This window comes from Ambystoma mexicanum, chromosome 1q (genome assembly GCF_040938575.1).
Source record: "Ambystoma mexicanum isolate Mex_15411 chromosome 1q, UKY_AmexF1_1, whole genome shotgun sequence".
NCBI lineage: Eukaryota > Metazoa > Chordata > Amphibia > Caudata > Ambystomatidae > Ambystoma > Ambystoma mexicanum.
In genome coordinates this window covers 461,810,045-461,832,547 of record NC_090922.1, presented here as the reverse complement: position 1 = coordinate 461,832,547, position 22,503 = coordinate 461,810,045, and positions in this window count along the sequence as shown.

Below are 22,503 nucleotides of genomic sequence, written 5' to 3'. Positions count from 1 at the left end.
ACAGAGCAGGCCTTGCCAAACATCTCAATGACACGGAGTGGGTTATATTTTTGCAGCTCCACGATATAGTTCTCTTTCAAGTGACATGGGCGGTGGAGGAAGTGGTTATACAGGGATATGAGATCTTTGAAATCAAGCCAAAAAGGGGTCCAAGACGGAGCCTGTCCGGGGGATTGGCTGTGGGAATAAGGACATCACTTAACTGGGAAGCCAAACAGATATCCACAGGATCTTTGGATCTGCTTTCACCGGAAATGGTGAAACCAAATTGGGGTAGGGATCTTCTATTTAACGTCTATAATAGGTTAAGTGACAAATCTCTCTTCTGTGAAAGGGATAGTGAGCTAAAGAATCCAGTTGAGACTCTACCGGGATATAGGCCGGTTGAAAGGGACTCCCAGGACCCCCCTTGTTTGTGCATATTAAGTAGCTTTGGGTTCCCACCCTAAGTTACTAGGGTAATCCAGGTGTGGACCCCTTGTTCACTGTTCTTAGAGAAGCACAGCTCCACCTCCCTGATGAGGCCCAACCAGGCCAAAACACGTGTCTGGGGTTGCTGTTGTTACTCTTGTTCAGAAGAGAACTGCCTGGCATTTCAGTGCTGGACGGCTCTTGGGCAGGACAAAGACTGATATGTAATGGAAGTTTCTCTTCTGTGAAAGGGATAGTGAGCTAAAGAATCTGGTTGAAATTCTACCGAGATATAGGCCGCTAGTGAGGGACTCCCATGACCCCCCTTGCTTGTGCACATCTCTATCAAAGCCACAATCACCAGGGTCCAGTATTTGGAAACACAAATGGCAGGTGGTAGCTCTGGTAAAGATTCACCGTAGGGAGTGCAGGGTCTTGGGTGCCCACAAAGCCAGTTTGTTAGGAAACTGGGGGAGGTACAATGGAAATGGCTCCAAATTTAGAAGATGTTGATTGACTGACATGGAAGCCTGCAGTGCCAAATATCCCATGCCTGCACTTATTAAAAATGTTGTCATGGAACAGAGCAGGCCTTGCCAAACATCTCAATGACACAGAGTGAGTTATATTTTTGCAGCTCCACAACATAGTTCTCTTTCAAGAGACATGGGTGGTTGAGGAAGTTGCGATCCAGGGATATGAGATCTTTGAAATCAAGCCAAAAAGGGGTCCAAGAATGAGACCGTCCAGGGGTTTGGCTGTGGGAATAAGGACATCACTTAACTGGGAAGCCAAGCAGATATCCACAGGGTCTTTGGATCTGCTTTCACTGGAAATGGTGATACCGAATTGGGGTAGGGCTCTTCTATTTCACATCTATAATAGGTTAAGTGACAAATCAAACACTAATACCGTGATGGCACTCTGTGATGTCATTAATCGGACCAGGACAGTGGTTAAAGGGGAACATTGTATCTTAGCACTGGGGGATTTATACACCCAACTGTATCTTCCCAAAGTGCTCGATGACCTCTGGGATGATCAGGATGAAGCCTGGGCGATACTTGCTGTGATAGCCAATCCCTCAGTGTGAGCACACTCAGAGTCCCTGGAGATCGTAAGGAGGCTGCATAATGTTGGCCTAAGGTGCTCTAACAGCCGGTTTATTGCGGACCAGCCAGCGAAACATATGTATTATGCTCAGAATGGCTGTTCAAGGATAGATTATTATACTATTTCCGGCATTTCAACATTAACTAGCCTTTCCTCCGTCTCTCCCTTTGCAATAGCATGCACCTGCTCTTGTGCTGCACGGCGAGTCCGGGACCCTGAGACTGAGATTAGCTAACCCAGTCAGGAACTGCCACTTTAACATTAAGGTACCCCGCTCCTGTACAGTTTTTTTATTTATATTCGCGAGACCTTTTGTCTTGGCAGTTTCTAATCTACTAAAGTGACATTTTATCAGTACCTGTCTCTCACGGTGCATTTTCTAAGGGGAATCTCTGTGTTTTTCATATATAACACTCTGCAGTGCCCCAGTATCGACTTTTTGGATGGTGTATCAGACGTAATTGCCTTTCAAAAGTACAGGCTTTCCACCCTCCAATTCTTAACTCACAAAGCCAGCTAGGCAACCCCATTTGTTGCTACCCCTGTGTAGGTCAGTGTACGTTTGGAATTGTGTTCATTTTAATAAATTATACACTCCATTTTAATGATGCATGAAGTCTGTGTTAATTATGCTTTGCCACTCCTGTATGTATTTAGTTACACTGTATAAATCAACTACTTTGGACACCACTTCTACCTATCTCACGGTCCCTTCTGCTTTTTCCAGGGGATCACCGCCTTCGCTCCAGAAGAAGGCTTGTCCATGACATTTGCCGAAACCTCTATGAACATCAGCAGTACCTTGTGTTGCTGCTGACTGATTCCACCCTTTACAAGGTTCTTGATTTACAGTCTAGACATCAACTCAATACAAGGTCACCCTACAGCCTGGTTCGAACAGACCATCCTAAGGTTTCAATAGGATAAGAAACCACCCTGAAAATAACATTTTCTTATGAGGTCCATTCTCTAAAGCACTAGGTGCAGAATTGTGTGTACCTGAAGGACTCAATTTCCAGACACTCTCTCTTTTTCCATTTCCAACATTCTACTTACAGTGTTCATAAGGAATTGTAATTCTGCATGAAGCAATGCACTAGGAGCTTGAAATCTGTTTATTCTTGGCTCTCTTTTCCTCCACTACATGTGAGAACAATTGACACTGTCTAGATTTTATAGCCACTTAAACACTGAGCATGAAGTAATGCTGATACGTGTGTGGCTCGAGTATTCATGTATTTAGGTAATTTACCCTTGCATGCACAATGTTGGAATTTTTCTGTTGTATGTACCTCTCTGTACAGTATGAGATAAACTGTTTCTAATCATATGAACTCCCTTGGACTCTACTGTACATTCACGCACAGAATGTTTTACATTTTGTTATATGTTTGCAACAATGAATGTGTCCACTACCAGTAAAACAAATTGCAACTCATTCTGAATGCCTGCACTGCATTTCCTGACACAGCCTTGCACTACTTGACAGTTAATAATATGCTGCCAGTGTGCCCTTTTTTATGTGATTAAATTTGCACTGTGAATTAGTGTGCAACCAAATAGTATCCCTACAGGCAGGACCCTTTCTTGTGTATAGCCAAGGATAGATGATGCCCTTCTGCTCCAATTAAAACATCCTATATTTCAACCTGCTGAAGTGGCTGACAAAGCAGTGGATATATCAATCGATGGTCATGCCAGATGACCCGTCAGGTGGGCGAACATTAATCTGGCAGATCTACCTCCAACATTAAATGGCAAAATCATTAAGCAGATTGAAACAATATGTGATGCATACACAACCCCCAGACATAAATGCACGAGTTAGGTCCCCATGGTGGAGGAGGCAGGGCATCTCGTAACTTTTCCAGTCAATCAAATAAGAAAAGGCCGAATGAATCCGGGTACTTGGTTTGACCAGGACTGCTGCAAAGCCAGGCAGGCCTTGACCACGTACATGAGGAATGGTGCCATGAATGACACCCCCCATCTTCACTATCTGAGGAGGTCTGATAAGGAGGGTATGGCCAGAATAAAGTCCCAGTACATGCAGGATAGATGGGCCTCTATGCTGGAATGTCTACAAAGTAAAGATTGTGTTGGCTTCTGGAGATTGATTGCGGACCCAGAACTTAAGGGTAATGTAAATGCTCCCAAATGCATTAATTCGACAAGATGGCAAAAACCATTATGAGAGTCGGTACGGCCTCCCACATAGGCACAAACAGGTAACATCGATCTCCGCCCTAGGTGGTGGCATAGGAAGGGAGCATGATGGTGAAAGCCAATTAGTTATTGCATTGGGTTAGGTGGTTAGGGCAATACGAGCCCAGAAGGGGAAAAGCATTGTGGCATGATGGGGTACCAGTGGACCTCTACAAGATCGAAGAGGCTATTTGAGCTGCAGTATTTTTCATGGGTTTTAAAGCCATCCTGTGGCAGGAGTGCGTTCCACCATCCTGGACGTCAGCTGTGATCATCCTCATATTTAAGAAGGGGGATAGGTCAGACCCCGGCAATTACAGCCCTATCTCGCTGCTTGAAGCTGTAGGGAAAAACTTTGCAAAAATGTTGCTGCAGCATCTGGTAGCATGCGTGGAGGATACACACCAACTAAGCCATCTCCAGGCTGGGTTTCAAGCCGGGAAAAAGCACAGTCGACCAGCGTTTCAGGTTCTACCTAGCGGTTCAAAAACACCTGAGTATTGCAAATGTTAACCTGTATGGGACATTTCTGGATCTAAAAGCCACATTTGACAGCATGCCCAGAGATGTACTTTGGGCTGTTTCACAGGCAAAGGCCATCTCTTAAGATATATTGCGGATGATCAGACTTCTATATGGTGACAGCACGGCCGCTGTCCGTTGGGGGATAGGAGGCGAAGTTACCAACCAATTCCGAGTGGACCGATGGGTCCGCCATGGATGTGTCCTTGCTCCCATCTTATTCTGGGTTTACATGAACTCTATCATTGACAGGTTGATGGGGGCAGGCACGGACCCCCCGAGCATTGTGGAGGAAGCAGTCTACTATCCACTACAACGACAGCACTGCGGCGAGCCATGGCAATATTTGAGCATGAGTGCAGTAAACTGGGCTTGGAGATCAACACTTCAAAAACAAAGGCTATGGTTTTTTCCCATAAAAAAGTTGGGACTAAAACTCTGAAGCTGAGGGTGGGTAACAAAACTCTGGAACAGGTGGATTGGTAAGATTACCTGGGGATCCGATTTACAAGTGGGGTACGATGAGAGAATCAGGTTTTCAAGGGCAACACCCTTTTGCAGAAACATAGTGGGGTGTTGAAGGCTTAGCATGCAAGGCACAGTAGGGGGACCATAGGCCCGGCTCCTAATTTGTATCAGGCACAGGTTAAAGCATCAGCAATGTATGGGGCCGAAGTCTAGGGTCATGCAGACGTATCATCTCTAACAGTTAATGGAGAACAAATGTATGAAAGCAATTTTATTGCTGTCGCAAAGTACCCCAACTAGCTCTACTTGCATGGAGTGTGATTTACCCCCCCATTGGCGCAGAAATAGTGATCACACCAGTACATTATTGGGTCTGAGTCTGGGGGAAAACAGGATCTGGGGAGCTACCACAAGGCATTAGAGCCTGTACTGTCACTAGGGGGCTGCCAGAAGATCGTCTGGCTTGCTCATGTCAAGGAATGGAGGGAGACTCGAAGGCCAGGATGGTGGCTGCCCTTGAGAGATACAAATTGACCAGAGCAATGTCAACCATAGGGGCATTGGTTACAGGTCCTGCCTACCTAGATGTAAAACAGATGCGGGGTAAAGAAAACTATCTGAATATGAACAAGCCAGCATATGCCTCTGTGTGCGGGGCAACGGGAGTCTCAATTGCCCATTGTGTGGCAACCGGGTGGAAACCATTATTCATTTTCTTTTAGTATGTGAAAAACTGAAGGACCTTCGAGTTAGGTATTTGAAACCTTTTTTTTCGGGTTATATCATGTCCGAACAGTCATGGATGCGCTGCAGTTCTGTAAGATGACCTCAGACCTGAATGTGGTTCACAATGCTTACAACTATATCCATAGAGCCTGGATAAAAAGAAATCTGCCCCTTTAAGGCAATCACTCAAAGTGTAAGACTATCCCCTAACATATACATGAGCAAATGTTGATGACCGACGCTCAGTAATATCAAGGAAAGCACATTTAGACCGCGCTGTTAGAGGTAACCTGAAAAACTAAGACCGGGCTTTGTGTTATATGCGAGTCATGTTTTAAATGTCTTAACTGCAGTTTGTTTTTATTTGAGACTTACGCAACATTTTATTGTGATTTTAATTTAGCACTAGGTGTCTCAAATGTATGTATTGGCTGTATTGTGCACCTAAAAGGCTGACGCTGAATAAAGGTTTTATGATGATGATGACTACTGCACGTGACGAATACTAAATGGATCCGTAGAGCCCCGTAGCTAAGGTTAGGACTCGGGCTAGCTGGGAACCGTCGGAGTACCATGGGTAATGTTTAGGATGGTGTTCTGACACTTATCACTGTAAGTCCTTGCTGAGCATTACTTTCTGACATCACTACTATCATATACATACCCACCAGCTCCACATCTAGCGCATTACCAACAGTTACATACTACCTTACACCCCCAAATCTAGATATATATATTGGGGCCCAACATGAGCGTGACTGTTTAGGATGGCCCCCTTTCACTTCTAACTCTAAGCCTTAGATCAGCAGACCCTTGCTGCTGTCACACAAGTTCTTTCTACATTAAGCGCACACAATAGTCCATTCTACTTTCAATACTATCTAGAGATAGACTGCCGCACCATTTAACTGACTGAATTTATCTGGTTAGTTATGATTATGTTGTGTTTACCTATGACGTCACATGGCGTACACATGACGTCATCAAACGCCATATAAGAATCCCAAAATGGCATCCATTATACATACACTGGGAATACTGAAAAGGCTACACCTTTACAGGCCTTAAACAGTCTCTTTTAGGTAAGACATGTCTTCCATTATTCCTTCAATCCTTTACATATAACACTTGGGAACTCACTCATACAGAGTCTCTATCCTCACAGATACGCCACGCCGAAATGCTGCACGTGTACAGGCCCTACACAGTGTCGACTTTAGGTAAGACATTTCCACCATATCTGTATCACTTCCTTAAATATCACATTTGTGAACCTAGTATCATTCAGCCTTTTCCCCTATCTTCCTTGCAGAATAATATGGATACCTAACTAGGCCATGCACTTTCTCATACAAATGGAACCTGTCTTGAATGAATTTCTCAACCGTTTGATTATTTTCTAAAATGAATAGGAATCTTCCTGAGGACTTTGCATATGTTAAGGGCCTGATTAGCATTTTGCTGGTAATCCAATCTTGTATGGGTCTTATCACATGCCCATGGCATCCCCTTTGACCAACCCCGCAACTTGTTCTCTTATCCTCTCCTGACTCCTTTAGGACCTGCCACCTGGTCTTGGCTGATTTTTCATAATTGAGGGTCAGTCAGTATTATCATGAAATCCCGTTAAGAGGGCCCACGTCCCTGGTGAGTGTACTCCCAATGTGTATATTTGATTAGTCCGAACAGGACTACAAGTCGTTTTTAATTCAATACTAATGTGTTTTCTCTTTCTTCTTTTTCGTTGTTCCCCTATTGATCGCAACTCATTTTTGTTCTCATTCTCTTATGTTTGTCATGGTTTTGTCAGATTTGGAATCTGTGATTTTTCTTCAGTTTCACCCTTCAGTGGCAATACATCTAAATGTATGTTCCACACTTATATATGCTTTTTTTCTGGTGGTGTACTAAGCAGCCTTGAAAAAGACCCAGCACAGGGACAAACACGTGTTGGCTGTGACTTTTGGATATCTACCACATAACAATCTTGATTAAACCTAAGGAGTTAGCAGACTGGCCTTTGCATTTGAATTTAGCTTGTATATAGTTTTTTGATTCAATTAATCTAATTGGCCAGCATACTAAATTTACACAGCCTGTATGTACATTTACACCCTGCCCAATTGTGTAATTATAGATTCACTGTTTTAGTGCCCATGAAATTGCATCAACAGTGCGAGGGAAAAGGGGCCTGTGGCACAAGTCCCAGGTTGCGTTACACCCAACACTCATTTTTCAAGTCAGTGCCGAAACACTGGTCGGTACATCATGACTGTCATAAAATAGTGATTCCTCCACCCATGCACTTTATGCGTGTGCTCTTAATCAGTGTCAATTAACAGTAAACCTGTACAAATTTACTATGTAATGCATCCTGATTCCCAAAGAAGAATAGACTTATGATGGACCTTCACCAGACCCCAGGCACACTTTTCAAATGTTCATTCAAAATGCACATTGGATGATCAGGGCCAGGCAAAAGTGCTTCTGAGGCCTGATGAACAGGGACAAGAAAACGAGGCCCAGGGTTCTGACTGCAGACCAGACCCTCTACGAAATAGTTTTTAGTGGACCAGATGATAAAAAGCATTGCATCAACAAAAGCTGGAAAAAGTTTAATATTATGTTTTGCAAGCCCCCAAGCATTTGGGTGGCAGCAAATATCGGAAAATTAACAAGTAATCAGCAAGTAAATCAATGATTCAGTGAATAAATAACTCAGGCCCAGTGTGACCGTTAAGTGCTCATTTAGGATTTGTGCTACCTGCCTTCTCTCTGTCCAGTGATAGTATGAAGCAATTAGCCCCTCTCTGAGGAAGGGCTAAGCTAACAGTATGCACATATTCCCCGGAGAGGTGCAAGTCTACTCAATCTAAAGGCCATGTCACTTTAGCTGTGCTTTTGATGTTCAGAGACAGACATCAACACGTTACTGCATCCTCAAGATCCTCAGCCAGCCCTGAAATGACTCAAGAGAGCACCAGTGTGAAAGGGCAGGAGGGCAAATACCACCCATACAAACGACTTGATTGTTTGCTTAAAAATAAAAGAGATTTTTTGTTTTTGAGAACGTAAGAACAAACACACATGTATGTTCAAGTATGACTTCTCTCTGGCAGTGATGCAAGCCTACAATCCCTAGTGTGGACTTAAATTAGATATATTCAACAGCCAGTGTGCATTATGCTAACACCATACCACTGATGGCAACCTATGGGCCATATATACACATTTAGAAGAATATTCCTTCAGATGTTGGATACTGGCTGTTTTACTTTCGCTGGTAGACAGCTTCCCTGTGCCACTTTCATATGAGTACCCCCCACTATGAGCCTCATTTTGAGCTTCCCTAATTGAGTGACAATTTTCACATTTGCTTCATAATCTGTAGCTATACAAATACACAAAAACAAAAAGGGGTCAATCCAGTCCCAGAGCCTACCATTCGAGGAACCCGAATAACATTAAAAAAAAAACATAGTTGCAGGCCTCTCTAACCTTCTAGCCGAAAGTGGAACTAGTGCTAGGGATTAATCTGTTCCCTTTATATCCTAGGCTACTCCTTAAGTGGACCCAGTAAAACATTTGTATTGCAATTTATTTTAATCCAACCAATCCGTATCTGAATTCAGAGTCACTCGCGCTGCATTCCAGCAAGTAGTGTATCAATATTTGACAGTTGCATCCCCAACCAAATACAGTGAACACTTGGTCTATGTGTCTGTACTGTGGGTCCAGGTGCATCCTCTGTCCCACCTTATCACTTCCAAGATTCATGCCTTCATCAGGACATATACAGTATTTTAGACACAAATTCAATGATTCCCCTTTGATACCATGTTCTGACTGATACTTTGTATCTCTCCATTCTCCAGTGAATCCATCCAAAGTACAGCACAAAAACAATTGTATCTACTGCTTCTCACTCTTGGGTGTACTTTTCAATTATTCAAATTCTACACCACCTTAACTATAAGCCACCATGTACACAGCATATAAGCACATTGATGACAATACAGATGACATTGGCCCTCATTACGACCCTTGCGGAAAGCGACTGACCGGAGCGCCACAGCGTAAATAGCGTTTCCGCCATTGTACGAAGGAGCAAAGTGCGGCCCATTCCGACCCATCGGGCACGAGCACCACGCCACGGCGGAAGTGCAAAGTCCGCGATGGCGGAAATGACCCCAAAACGGCCCACACCGCCGCCGTACGGCGCCCTAGGTGCAATACCGCCACCCCTCTTAGCGGTCACCGCAGTGTGCGCCTACCGGAAAGTACGGTGCCCGGAAATATACGGAAACGGAAGTTAAAACATGGGCCCGGAACGGGAAACATCCCGGCGTACACCTATAAAAACACCAAAACCACACAACCACTAAAATCACTACCCTGAAACACACCCCAACCCGTCAACCACCCTAGCGAAACCACGAAAAATGGGAAAAGTAGCGAAGAAAGCGTGCGACCGCAAGCGGCAGGTCCACTTCTCCCGTGAGGAACTCACCGTGCTAACAGAGACCCTCCAGGAGAATGCAGCCGTCGTCTTCTCCACGCAAATGACCAGGACGGCACTTGCAAACAAGAAGGCCATATGGGCTCTGGTGGCACAGCGGGTAAGTGCGGTGGGGACCGCACCCCGCACCCCACAGCAATGCCGCAAGCGATGGGACGACCTGCGGATACGCGTCCGCAGCATACTCTCTGCCAACCGCAACATTGCCACAGCCACCGGGGGAGGTCCTGAATCACCCATCAAGTTGACCCCCTGGGAAGAAATCTGTGCCTCCACCATCGGAATGGAGAGCATAGAGGGAGTCGGAGGGATGGAGAAAGGAGTGCAGACATCCGAAGATTCAGGTAGGTGGGCCAGATAAAACAATGCCAAATCCACAAAGTCCAACCATGTGAAGTACCATGCGTCCACATAGTGCAACAGAAACACATGTCCAGGAGAACGTCCACACACATCGGCCTGAAAGCGCACGTCAAAACCCACAATAAATACATAAATAATTAAAAACCCCTAATACACGCACTACACGTGCAGCAGGCACACCCTAACTGCAGGCTGCCAAACAACTGCACCCTCACTCCACACACAAATCAAAGCACCTCCAAGACCCCGACCCAAATCACCCTCAGGTACCACCCCAATGCATGTGATACAATGCCATTCCAATTCCCACTGACCCATCAATAACCCTCGCCCTCCTTTACTCCACCACAGGGTCCGATCCAAACGACGAGCTACAGGACACCCCTACCAGCACACCTGCAAAGAGGGCCAAGACCAACGGCCAGAGACCCTCCACCTCAGCTGCACGCATCAAGACACGGCAGCAGCACAAATCAGGTGGCAGCACAGAGGAGGGAACATCAACAGGCACCCCAGCAGCCAGCATGCCCACAACACCACCACCACAGGTCCCCCCAATGGATGCCACAGAAGGCACTGCCTCTGGTGGCAGCAGCACCATAGGTGACACCCCATTGATGGCAGCATGCTCGGACACAGAAGACGGGGATGTCGAGGTCAGATCCATCCATGACCTGTCCCAATCCCCCTGTCTGTCCCATCCCGTACAACATGAGGATACCACGCAGGTGCAGCCACAAGACGACGACTGGCCATCCCCCACAAGCCCTGTGGCAAGGCAACATGAGGACAACAGCCCCTCTGTGACACCACCGCAAATGGCCATGGCCCAGCAGAGGCAACAGTCCCTCGACAAGTTAATCGTCCAACAGCAGCAAATGGCCACACTCCTCAAGGGCCATGCCGATGAATGTGGGGGCACCAAGGCAGACATAGAAACATCAACAGAGACACTTAGGGCAGAAATGGAGAGAGGTACAGAGACGCTAAGGGCACAAATTGAGAGTAGCACCGAGAGCCTGAGGGGGGAACTGCATGCGACGTCCAAAGACGTATGTGCCGAACTTGCCGCAGTGCGCCGTGTGCTCACTGAGCTCTCGCAAACCCTTAGGGACATGCATGGACGTGAGCAGGCAGACACATCATCCGTTGCAAGTTCCGTCCAGGGCAGCCCCCAACGTAGATCTGGAAGGAACCTGCGCTCCACAGGCAGGGGTGCCCCTGATACCCGCAGAGGGGGCATGCAATAGCGACAGCACACTGACAATGAGCATCTTTGGACACTGGTGTTCGGGTGGGAGGTAGGAGGGTGGAGGGGGTGTGTTGGGCTCACTTGGGTGGCGGGTCGATAGGGTGTTCAACATGATATCACATATGCCATAAAAAGTGCACGATCAACCAATGAGAAGTGTGGACATTGATCTTTGTGTACTAGGCCATCATAGGCGTACAGTCCATATTGTGCATGTCCCAGACACACGCAGTGCCACGAGTCCCGTGTCCATGTATCAGCCACCAGGCGTGAGTGCTAGAAGCATACATCAATGAGATGCTGACGAATGTCACGGCCCTCCGGTGCCTCGCAGACTCCATGAGGTGCTGCCACATCCCCACCCTCATCATGACCATCATCAGGTGCTTGCAGTTCTGCGTCAGGGGGCATGGGCACATTTCTACGTACGCACATGTTGTGGAGCATGACACATGCCATGACCATCTTTGCAACCTTCTCATGGCGGTACAGGAGTGCCCCGCCAGACCTGCTGAGGCAGCGGAAACGGGTCTTCAGTAGGCCGAATGCCTGTTCTATGACTACACGGGTACGTGAGTGGGCATGGTTGTAGTCCTCCTCATGCTGGTCCCGTGGGTTCCGGACTGGTGTGAGGAGCCATCTCTTCAGTGGATATCCAGCATCACCTGTATGTGGACGATAAACGTATGATGTGGAATGCCATTGATACGTACGCACACCCCCCCCCCCCTTCCTGGCAGGTCATTGACAATTCACATACCCCACATCATCATGCATGTAATGAGACTCACCGAGTAGCCAGGATCTGTTCCCTGCGTGTCGTTCCATGTAGCGTGGTATTGTAGAGTTCCTCAGGACCATAGAATCATGGGTTGATCCAGGGAATCGGGCACAACAATGTGTAATGATCCTGTTGGAGTCACACACCATCTGTACATTCAGGGAATGAAATTGTTTTCGGTTGCGGTACTGGGCCTCCATGGCATGTGGGACGACCAATTCAACATGGGTGCAGTCGATGGCACCAATGCAACCCGGTATGCTGGCAAGTGCATGGAATCCCACTTTTGTGTTGGTAATTTCCTGCTCCGAGCGTGGTAGAGAGATGTAGTCGTCTGCGTGCTTCAGGAGGGCATCGAGCACTTGCAATAGTGTCCGTGAGAACAGTGGCTGAGAAATGCCATGCAACTGTCCGACTGTGTGCTGGTAGGTGCCTGTGGCCAGGAAGTGTAGTACAGACACCACCTTCAGTAGGGGTGGGATGGCGGTTGGGCTATCTATCATGCTGACAAGGTCAGCCTGTGTCATGTCCACAATGGCGGCTATGGTGTCCCGGTCCAGACGGTAGAGGGTGTGGATCTGCTCATCAGTGAGGTTGAACGGATGTGCTCGGAGGCGTTGAATTGCGGGCTGCCTGCGTGGTGGTAGTGGCTGTGCTGGTGGGCCTTGCTGGCCCTGCCTTGGCCTCCTCCTCCTCCTGCGTCTCCTCCATGCGGCTGGTTGTAGTTGGTGTTCGTCTACTTCTTGGAGTCGGAGCACTTGCAGTGCTATCAGGTCCCCCAGGGCCAACATCGCGAGTCCTGCCGGTAGCATTTCGGTGTGGTTGTGGGAGGAGACTGGCTGTGCAATTTATGTGTTTTCAGGCTGTATGGCCTCCACCTGTGGTGATTGATTCCACCTGTGCAAACTGCTCTCCCCTTTGGCCGAGCACGTCCCGCGCACAACGCTGCAATTCGGGGAATTGTATCTTGCTATTGCAATCATGTATTTGTACCCGATGGCCGTGTAAGATTGGTTGATATGTTCATTCTGCTGTGGTCCCATTGTTTCACATACTATCTGTGCAGTCGCGAACAGACTTGTGAGGGGTCAGTGGGACGTAGTACTCGAGTAACGGTGGGCCCTCATGCATCACTGTACCGAGTTGCAACGACGGGCGGGGCGTCCCATTCGTGGGTGAAGGCAGTTGCCATTTTCACACACAGCCGCACTCGATGGGATAATTAGTGATTTCAAACGGCCACAGATGCCTTTTCGACGTGATGTTGCAAATGAGGAATTCGAAGGGCGGCGCTTTCGGTTTCCAGCTAGCGGCGAGGAGATGCCCACAGGTCTGACTGCAAATGTAACGTTCTATTGTTCTATGTCCTTGAGACAGGGCCCATGGCGAGGGAGCAATGATTGATATGAATAGTTTGGGATGCGCAATAGCTACGTGGGCGATGAGGCCGTCCGTTCCCAAATACATGTTACTTCACAACACTGGAATTACGGGCTGGGGCACTGTGGATTTAGCAGGCTGCATAACGCACAGACTCAATGGATGTTTCTAATGTCATGTGAGTAATTATTCAGGCATTTTGATCCCGGGATGAGGGAATGATGGATGGATGCATGGGCAGGTGATTTGATACAGAGTTTGCCATGTACAGGGCTTCTTGGGATCTATCCGCCTCCCCTACGCTATGTGATGCAGGGCTGCCATAGTGGGACCATCGTCCATCTGGCCTTGTTGAGCCCTCCCTGTCTCGAGGCGCCCTCAGACACTCGTTTGTGATGGTGTTTGCACCTCGATATAGATGGTTATGAGTCGCAAGTGGTTTTGGGGTGGTGATGTTCCTTTGGAGTGGGATAGCATGCATATGGCTGTGGATTTCGTGTGATCATTGAAGTGAGTTGTTGGTATGTAGTTCTGATGGCCATTCTGTTCTTTTTCTTTTCTTTTGGTTGACAGGTATCTCCTCCCCTTTTGCCACTGCCATCTGTATGCCACTCCTGCAGATGGATTTTACTCCCGACACCTGCTGCTTCGTGTTAATCAGTGGAGCAGCATTACGATCTTATGGGACGATCGCCAATGGGCCACATGCCCTTACGCAGTACTGGTGGCTCGGAGCAACATTTCGGCCTTTCAGCTGGACTAGTGCCTCCCCATTGGGACGGCCCTGCGGTTCTGTGCGCTTCCATGTTGCCTTTTCGTACGTGAATGTGGCTCTGTGTACCATGGGGGAACAGGGCGACACACAGGTAGTGGCTGGTCATTTCTTGCGGAAGCAGCCCACAATGGTGATTGGTGTTTTGGATTTCATGGCCTGATGGCTGTATGTGCTTGGTGATTTTGATGTGCATAAATTTCTATTCTGATTTGGCCCGTGTAGCGTTTTTCTTTGCAAGTGATGTGGCATATGCCTATTTGGGGGGCGATGTATTGTGAGGAGATCTGCATTGGGTTCCAGCTTCGGGGTTTAGTTGCGTGGTACTGTGCTGTGCGCGTTTGCCTACGAAGCCCAGTGAGGTCAGGGATGGGGGCTGCCAATATGCCAGTTTGAATGTTGTCATGCTCAGGGGCGGGGGATTGGGTTTTGTGTAACAGATGCCGGTCAGCCAGGTGGACTGGTTGAATGATGTGGTTTTCGGAATATTGCTGGTCACAGGTGCCTGTGTTTGCGTGCGTTTCTTGGTGGGGGACTGTGGTCATGTCCATTGGGATGGCTTCTGTATTCGTGCCATCTGTGCCCTGCAGCTCCCATTGGCCCCTGTTGTGTTTCTTTTGTTCGTTGGCATGCATGGGTGACTTGTACATTTCAATGGTTGCATTGTGGCTTCATTGCACCTACGGGGAGTTGTACTTTGTGGGCAGGGAGCGGTGTACAGGCACTCAGTGGGGCCGTTTACGGTTGATTCGCGATGCCGTACTTCTCGCCATGGCGGAATGGTACATTCCGCCATGCCTGATGGCGTTAGGTACATGTCCGCTAGGGTCGGAATTGGCGTACCGTTGCACCATGGTGGTGTTTGCGGTTTGGCATGGCGCGCGCGCGCGTGCTTGGTGCAGTTAGCGTTGGCGTTCACTACGGTGTCGCTAATGGCTTCGTACTTTGCGGTGACGGGTCATAGTCGCACCGAGCGCTATTCGATGGCGGTATTGCATTTCCGCCATCGTTTTTCGATTTCCGCCAGGGTCGTAATGAGGGCCATTGTCTGTTACATCACATATGACATCATCAATTATATCACAGATATAGCTGATGTTACCTCATAGCAAGATTTTAAAAAGTGTATTGATGCATCTAAGCGTGTTTGTACAGACAAGTGCAAAGCTTGTGTGGAGTTCACATTTAAAAATACATTTAATACACAACCATGATATTCTTACACATCTCAGCCAGGCAGTACTAAATGAGCATTCACCATGAAGAGATACTCTAATGCCTTCATCATTCTGTCCTTAAATCGGTCCCCTTTCAAGGCAGATTTTCTGAGCATTATAACTATGACCTTGCAGACCTCCACAAAAGATTAGTAACATCACTGAGAAGGAACAGTTTCCCAAACCCCTTTATTTTTCATATCACAACAAACTAACTGCTAGTATTGTGAAAATGCATTTATTTCAGGTTAGCCTTAAGCTCCCCCATTTTATTTCATGCTCATCTTGCAAAATCTCCTATTTAGAGCTGCAGGGAATCACCGGACAAGAGTGCTGAGTTTGTTGCTGCAAATAAATTAGCTCATTTTTATTACAGCCTTGGATCTTGCACAAGCGCAATAAAATGTTTTCATCTGCAGCTCTTTAATTGCGTAGGTCTCACAAATATACATACTCATAATGAGAATAGTTTATGACACAGGAGATGTTCTGTTATTTTCTGTTCTGTTTGTACCAGGAAAGGATTCCCCTAAACAAACTGTGAAAGTTTCCGCTAGGCAGTAACTCTCGGTCATGAAAACAGAAGATAATGTTTGTAGGAATGTTTTCCTTTCAGTGCGAACAGTCTGTTGTCTTGCAAGTTTGGAAAGTTAGAATGTACAAGCATAAAATCACTCGCAGAAATTAATGTTTTTGCAGGAAACCTTATACGTAGAATGAAGCTGTAAACTGTTTATGGCATGTATGACATCACACTAGCAGCAGAACTCATTCAAACTGGGGTGCATAAAAGGATGTCATTTTCGTTCTGTAAGTTGCTCACTTCTGCACAGCTATTGCTGGGTAGAACCTGAGTTCGCTTAAAGCGAATAAAGTTGTATTATTTATACTCATCTCAGTGTCTGTTGTTCTCTTATCTTGTTTACAGTGCAGTTACCAGATTTTGGTTTTATAATATAACTAAGCAAATGTTAGGCCTTAAACAAGTCAAAAGGTAATGTTTATGGTAAGTTGCCTGTAAATGTCAAGAATCAGGATATAATGTTACATGATTAGAGGACACAGGGTTTTCAGGACAAGAGTAGATAATGGACTGCACTACCTCAATCAATACTCTTTCTAGTGCAGGGGTCTGCAACCTGACTCCCATGATCCCTGACCACTGCTTATGCTATCTAGGGATGATGGTAGCTTTAGTCCAAAACGGTGTATCCAAAGGTTGCAGAACCCTGTTCATGTGTACATGGAATGAAGATCCTCATGAGCATGAACTAGTTTACTGAGTAATTCCACAAATATCTACAATGCTGCAAAACATTTTTGACATTCAATTAAGTTTGAAAGAAAACAATGACAGGCTGTGTGGTAGCTCTGTAAGTATACCCCATGTGTCTTGAAAACGAACATTAGCATTGTTCACCATGATTAGTAGGTACTATGTTTGTTGTTGGGGAGGCCATGAGTGATGCCATGTGTGATGTTATTTGTGATATCATCTGTGATGACCCCAGTGTGATCTGACTTGCACTGATATCATTGTGTGATTGTGTGGATGCACAATTGGAAACTCATAGTTGAGGTGGTATAGTTTCCAACGCATGCCAAATTTCAGGTGTGTTGTTGTGTTAAACTGGCACCTTAACATCACGTCAACTAAAGTGTGTTCATGAATTTCAACCATGTTGTTTTACTGAACTTATTCACCTCAAAGGTCTCTTACCCAAGGCTGTTTCACTTAATTTCAAGGGTTTTGATATGCTATATCTTCCACCACTTCTAATTCTTCAATTGTTCTTCTGATTGAACCGATGTCATATGAATTGTTATCAATGTCTGTTTTTAAGCCATGCAACATGGGTATTTTCACCCTTGAAATGGCCCCTCAGGCCACTGGCCATGGCCATGTTTTAACACTTTGTGAGCACACGCACATGCTCTCTGTTAATTCAGGCTGCCCTGGGAGGGAAACTATGTATAACCTTACCAAGTACATCATAAGTGCTGATGATGTCAAACATATTTCGGCCTGAGCCCTGGACAACAGTGACACACATTAAGCACTGGAGATTTTAGGGGGTTGGGATCAACTCGTCATTGTCCTTTCTCATCTGCTGCCTCATGTCCCTATTTGACATCTGTATGGGTCTGACCTCTGATGGGGTTGAAGGCTTCCAATTGCTATCACTTGAAAATGGGTTGGGAATGTACACATTCCAAAAGCAAATATATGGCTAAACCACTGCATGTTACAGACAGGGTCTCACTGTAGTGGTGCCTTCCTGCTGTAGAATCTGTTTTAGATGCTGACCACAGCTAACAGCGTCTCATGATAAGTTTGAAATAGTTTACCAGACTTAGAAATAATAAATGATGTTTGCAGTGAAAACCCCTCTATTTGCAAAATATCGTCCCAGCTGTATATTTACAGGCATTACAGAAACAACCATGTGGATTTAAGTTAAAGGGGGGAAGCATGGCTGATGCAGAGTTTTCTAATCAATGCGTCTTTACCAGTTGACAGCAAATTCATGAGACATTAAAAAACCAAGGGTTTATGCAAGTACCTTAAAACCTGGGTAAAAAGTTGAACGATACCTCAAAGAACAGAGAGAAGATTTATCAAGAGGAATACGATGGGCCTGATTCACAGAACGTTTCCCTATGTGATTGTGCCATTATAAAACGCTTCTGTGAATCAGGCCCTATGAATCTACAAACCAAAAAATGTACATACAGTTTTAAAGGTGCGGCACGAAACAATGGGAATTCAATCCAACAATTAAGAAATGAGACCGTGAGCAAGCCCAGCCTACGACACTTTCAGAGAACCCTCCAATCATCAGGCGAGTTTACCTGAAGCAAACAGCATCCACAGCTGTCTTTCCAGAAGTAGACCAGACTGTCCTGCCTTGGGAACACAGAAGAGCAGCTACCTTTTACCTCCTCGGAAACTGAACATGGTCAAGTGAGACAGAGAGACATCCTGAACTAGATTATACATAAAGGGTGTCACCACCCTGCAAGGCCGGCGAAGACATTTGGAAGTAAGTGTCAGGGAATAGGGCAGTCAGCAAGTCTAGCAGGCTTTCTTGTGCATGTGCAGCCACCGGGATGACTTAGGACGGACATCATCCAAGATACTGAGCAAGACAGAAGTCCACCTCCTCACCCTGTTCTCTTCTGGCTTGCCTCCCACCTGGTCTCCGTTCACACATTGGTGCCTTCAATCAATAAGCTGTTGCCAAGCACCATAAGGATAAAGGGGAAAAACAAAATGACATAGCCTCGACAGGATGTATTATGGCAGAGAGGTGTGTGGTGGGTTACCATCTATGGTATGTTACAGGGCTTCCACTCACCAGATGTACTGAGCAGGTGTCCACTGTCTGAAAAACACACTCTGCACACACTCACTCAGTACAGGCGACCTCTGTGGTACTGCATAGGAATTCAAAGTACAAGGCCACAAAGGGGTCAGCATAGAAAAGCAACTGTTGTCATTCATTCTATGCGAAGACCTCCGACACACACATTAATCTGCCAGCACAATTATCCTATGACTCTGTGTGTTTTCTGTATTAGAGATTGAGGGACTATTTCTAGCCACAGCACATTCTTGATTTTGAATGTTCTTATTGACCTCAGATAGATTTATTTTGTTAGGGGAATAATGGTTTTACTCTACTACATGCCAACAGCCGTATTCCCATTGTCCACCCTGCTGCACAGTCATGTGAGCTTGTGTTGCAGCAGGGATGAGAATGCCAAGAGTCATTCCCTCTGAGAGAACCTCCAGCAGTAATGGGTGAGAGAGGGGGTTTCAGGGAATTACCATCTCAGGGATCTCAATGCCTTCGCACGTGGCCCTTCCAAAGATATGTGAGACTCTGTGGTTTACTTAGAACATTTTTAAAGTGGTTTGGTAAAGCGTGTATTACAGTGGTCAAAGTGTGTTAGGGAGAATTCTCCAGAATGGCTAATTTCCCTTACCTACTGAGTCCGTCAGCAGCTTTGCTGGATTTCTAGGATTTATTATTTTCACCTGGTAAGAGTGTGAGCCTTATTTCCCACTCTTACATGTGTTTGCTGTGTGTATTTAACATGTTTGTGTTCATAGACTGTGGAGCCTCACCTACTCCATAGGCATCATCTTTTTACTGTGTGTTACACAGTACCTTCAGTGCAGTGGCACAGGGTTGTCTTTTCGCCTTCCCAACTCCGACTCCATTTTCTGGGACTGAGTACTGTCTCCCAGCACATGTAAAGTTGCCATTGACTTTATTAGTCTCTTTTAAAACTCACAGACCCAGTACAAACTATCTTACATAGAGTGCTGGAAAGGGTTAATACTTAGCCCTTTTTGTCTGTTTCTCTTGGAGCATTGTTTTGCTCTCTTTTCATTAAGACTTGGCTGGTGGCAATGGTAACTACCCTATTTTTCCTACCGCGGTTATCTTAAATAGCCCTGGTATTGTTTTAGGCTATCTTGGTAGCCTCGAACTTAAAGCTGCTAGACCATATACATTTTTATACGGTTCAGGCTGGGTTTATTCGCCATTTCTTTTTGTAAAAGACTTTCTTGTGTTTTTCTCTGTGCGCCAAACCAGGTTTGGTTCCTTTGGTCACCGTCCTTTCACGGGCTTCTACACAGAAGCGGTCCTTAGGCACCTGTATGTCTGGGGGGACAGGATGTGAGGGAGGGGTTTGGTACTCCCTGCACAGGGTCTCTTTGGAGACCCATGTCACACTCTGATCTGATTAGCTGTGGTGACTGTCCCGGCGGGACAGCCACCCTGCTGTGTGATTGACAGCCAGGCTGTGTGAATGGGGGAAAACTGCATAAAAAGCAGGTCTGGAGGTCTGGAAAGGCAGAGTCGCCACTGGAATGAAAGAACCGAAGAGGAGTTGACAGAAGAGGACCCCTACAATGACTGAACCGCCCGGTGAAGCCCTGCTGCAGGTCCGAATCTTCATACTCTAACGACAGGGAAGATCTTCAAGGAATCCTCTGCCCTTGAGCTGGTGGGAACAACCAGTTTGCCAAACTGCTCGCCAGGTCTCCCTTCTCTGGTCAAATTTGCTGTACAGAGCTACAGTGAACCGGATAGCCAGGAGGAACGGACCCTGCTTGCATTTTAAAGAGCACACCTTTTATGTGTTGCTTTGCTCTGCTCCTGGTTTCTTCCCTGGGCAGTGCAGGACCCTCGAGTCTTCCTACTTTGTGTCACTCCGACAGTCGCTTCAGGAACCGTGAGCCTGCAGGACCTGCCAGGAACTTCCGCCTCAGCTACAGCCTTCTTCTCCATTTAAGGTACAGTTCAAATCCGGTTGTCCGTTTCGATCAGCCACGGTGAAAGAGTGTGAAACCTTTTGCCAATCTGAGGGCTTGCCCTTCTCCATTCTTTGAACTAACTTTTCTGCTGACTAACTTCGTCTTGAACTCTTGGCAAAGACTTAACCGCGTTCTACCCTGAACTGTGTGATCTTGAGCAAAAGACTCTAACCCATTGACTTTGGGCCAGGCCCTGTTTGAATCTGATTTCCTCACTGTAGTTCATTTTTCTAGATTGCCTTGCTTATTTACTTGTTGGTGTTGTTCAATTGTTTCCTAATTTTGTCTTCCCCTCCCTTTTAAATTGCCATTTTGCCAGAGTGTCATTTTGCTCACACTTCATTTTTAGCCTAACTTGTCCAGAATATATTGGGTGTGGTGTAGTGTATTAAGGGTGTGATTTTTCAACTGCTTTACTTTAGTGAAATGTTTTACAACTGATGTGTAAATAAATGTATATTCTTTTACTCAGAAACCTTGAGCCAGTGTTTGTTTGAATCATAGTAATTGCTGTCCTTTGTGTAACTATTGATGCTGCTCACTTACTCTTGAGATAAGTCTGGTTGCTCAGCCATTGCTACCACTTTACTGTGTAGTACAGGCTTGTACCAAAGGTGAATTTGTACTGTCACCTGTAGTCTTCATTGTGTGTGGTGTTCCCAAAGGGTACTGCATATAATTCTGCCTAACAAAGTGTACAAAAAGAAGTAGAGGAATTATGTTCCCTGCTTTTCTGCCCCCGCTCTCCACAACCCCATTGCTGCGCCCCGTCCCACACACAATCCAAACTCCCAAACAAACACACCTGCTATTTAAGGGAATGGTCTGTGCAGTGCACTGAAGTGCAAGCTACAACTTCTTCCTACAGTTTTGTTTTAAAACGAAACCATTCCGGAATGGTTTCTTTTTAAAATAAATGTATAGGGACAGTGAAACTTAAAAATAAAAAGTATAGGAGCACCTCTCCCGACCACTCCCGCACACTCCGACCTCTTGTGTATTACTACTTTCCCCAGCCTTCCAACACCCTTTGGCCTCTGCACACGCCAGGAATACAGCCCTCGCTTGAGCCCTTCACTTTATCTTGCAACTCTCAGCTATGCAGCCTGTGATCCAAGGAAATGCCATTCACATGTGTCCGGTCATGCAGGTGAGATCTATGTCACGACTTGCTTGGTAGAAGTTAGAAACCGTGTGATTTACAATCCAGGCATACATGAAGCGGCCCAGTGCAGTTAATGTATCTATGGCCGTTTGTGCATGTGGACCATTATATGTTGTATTGTGCGTTCCGGGCGGTTTCTCACCATGTGACACATCCCATCACTATTATCAGCATCTGAGGCTGCATCACATGTCCAAGTTTGGTCACAGGCATCAGATACCCCGTGGCATCTTAGAAGAACATCTGCTGGACCTCTGCCAGAGCAGAAAGCAGTGGC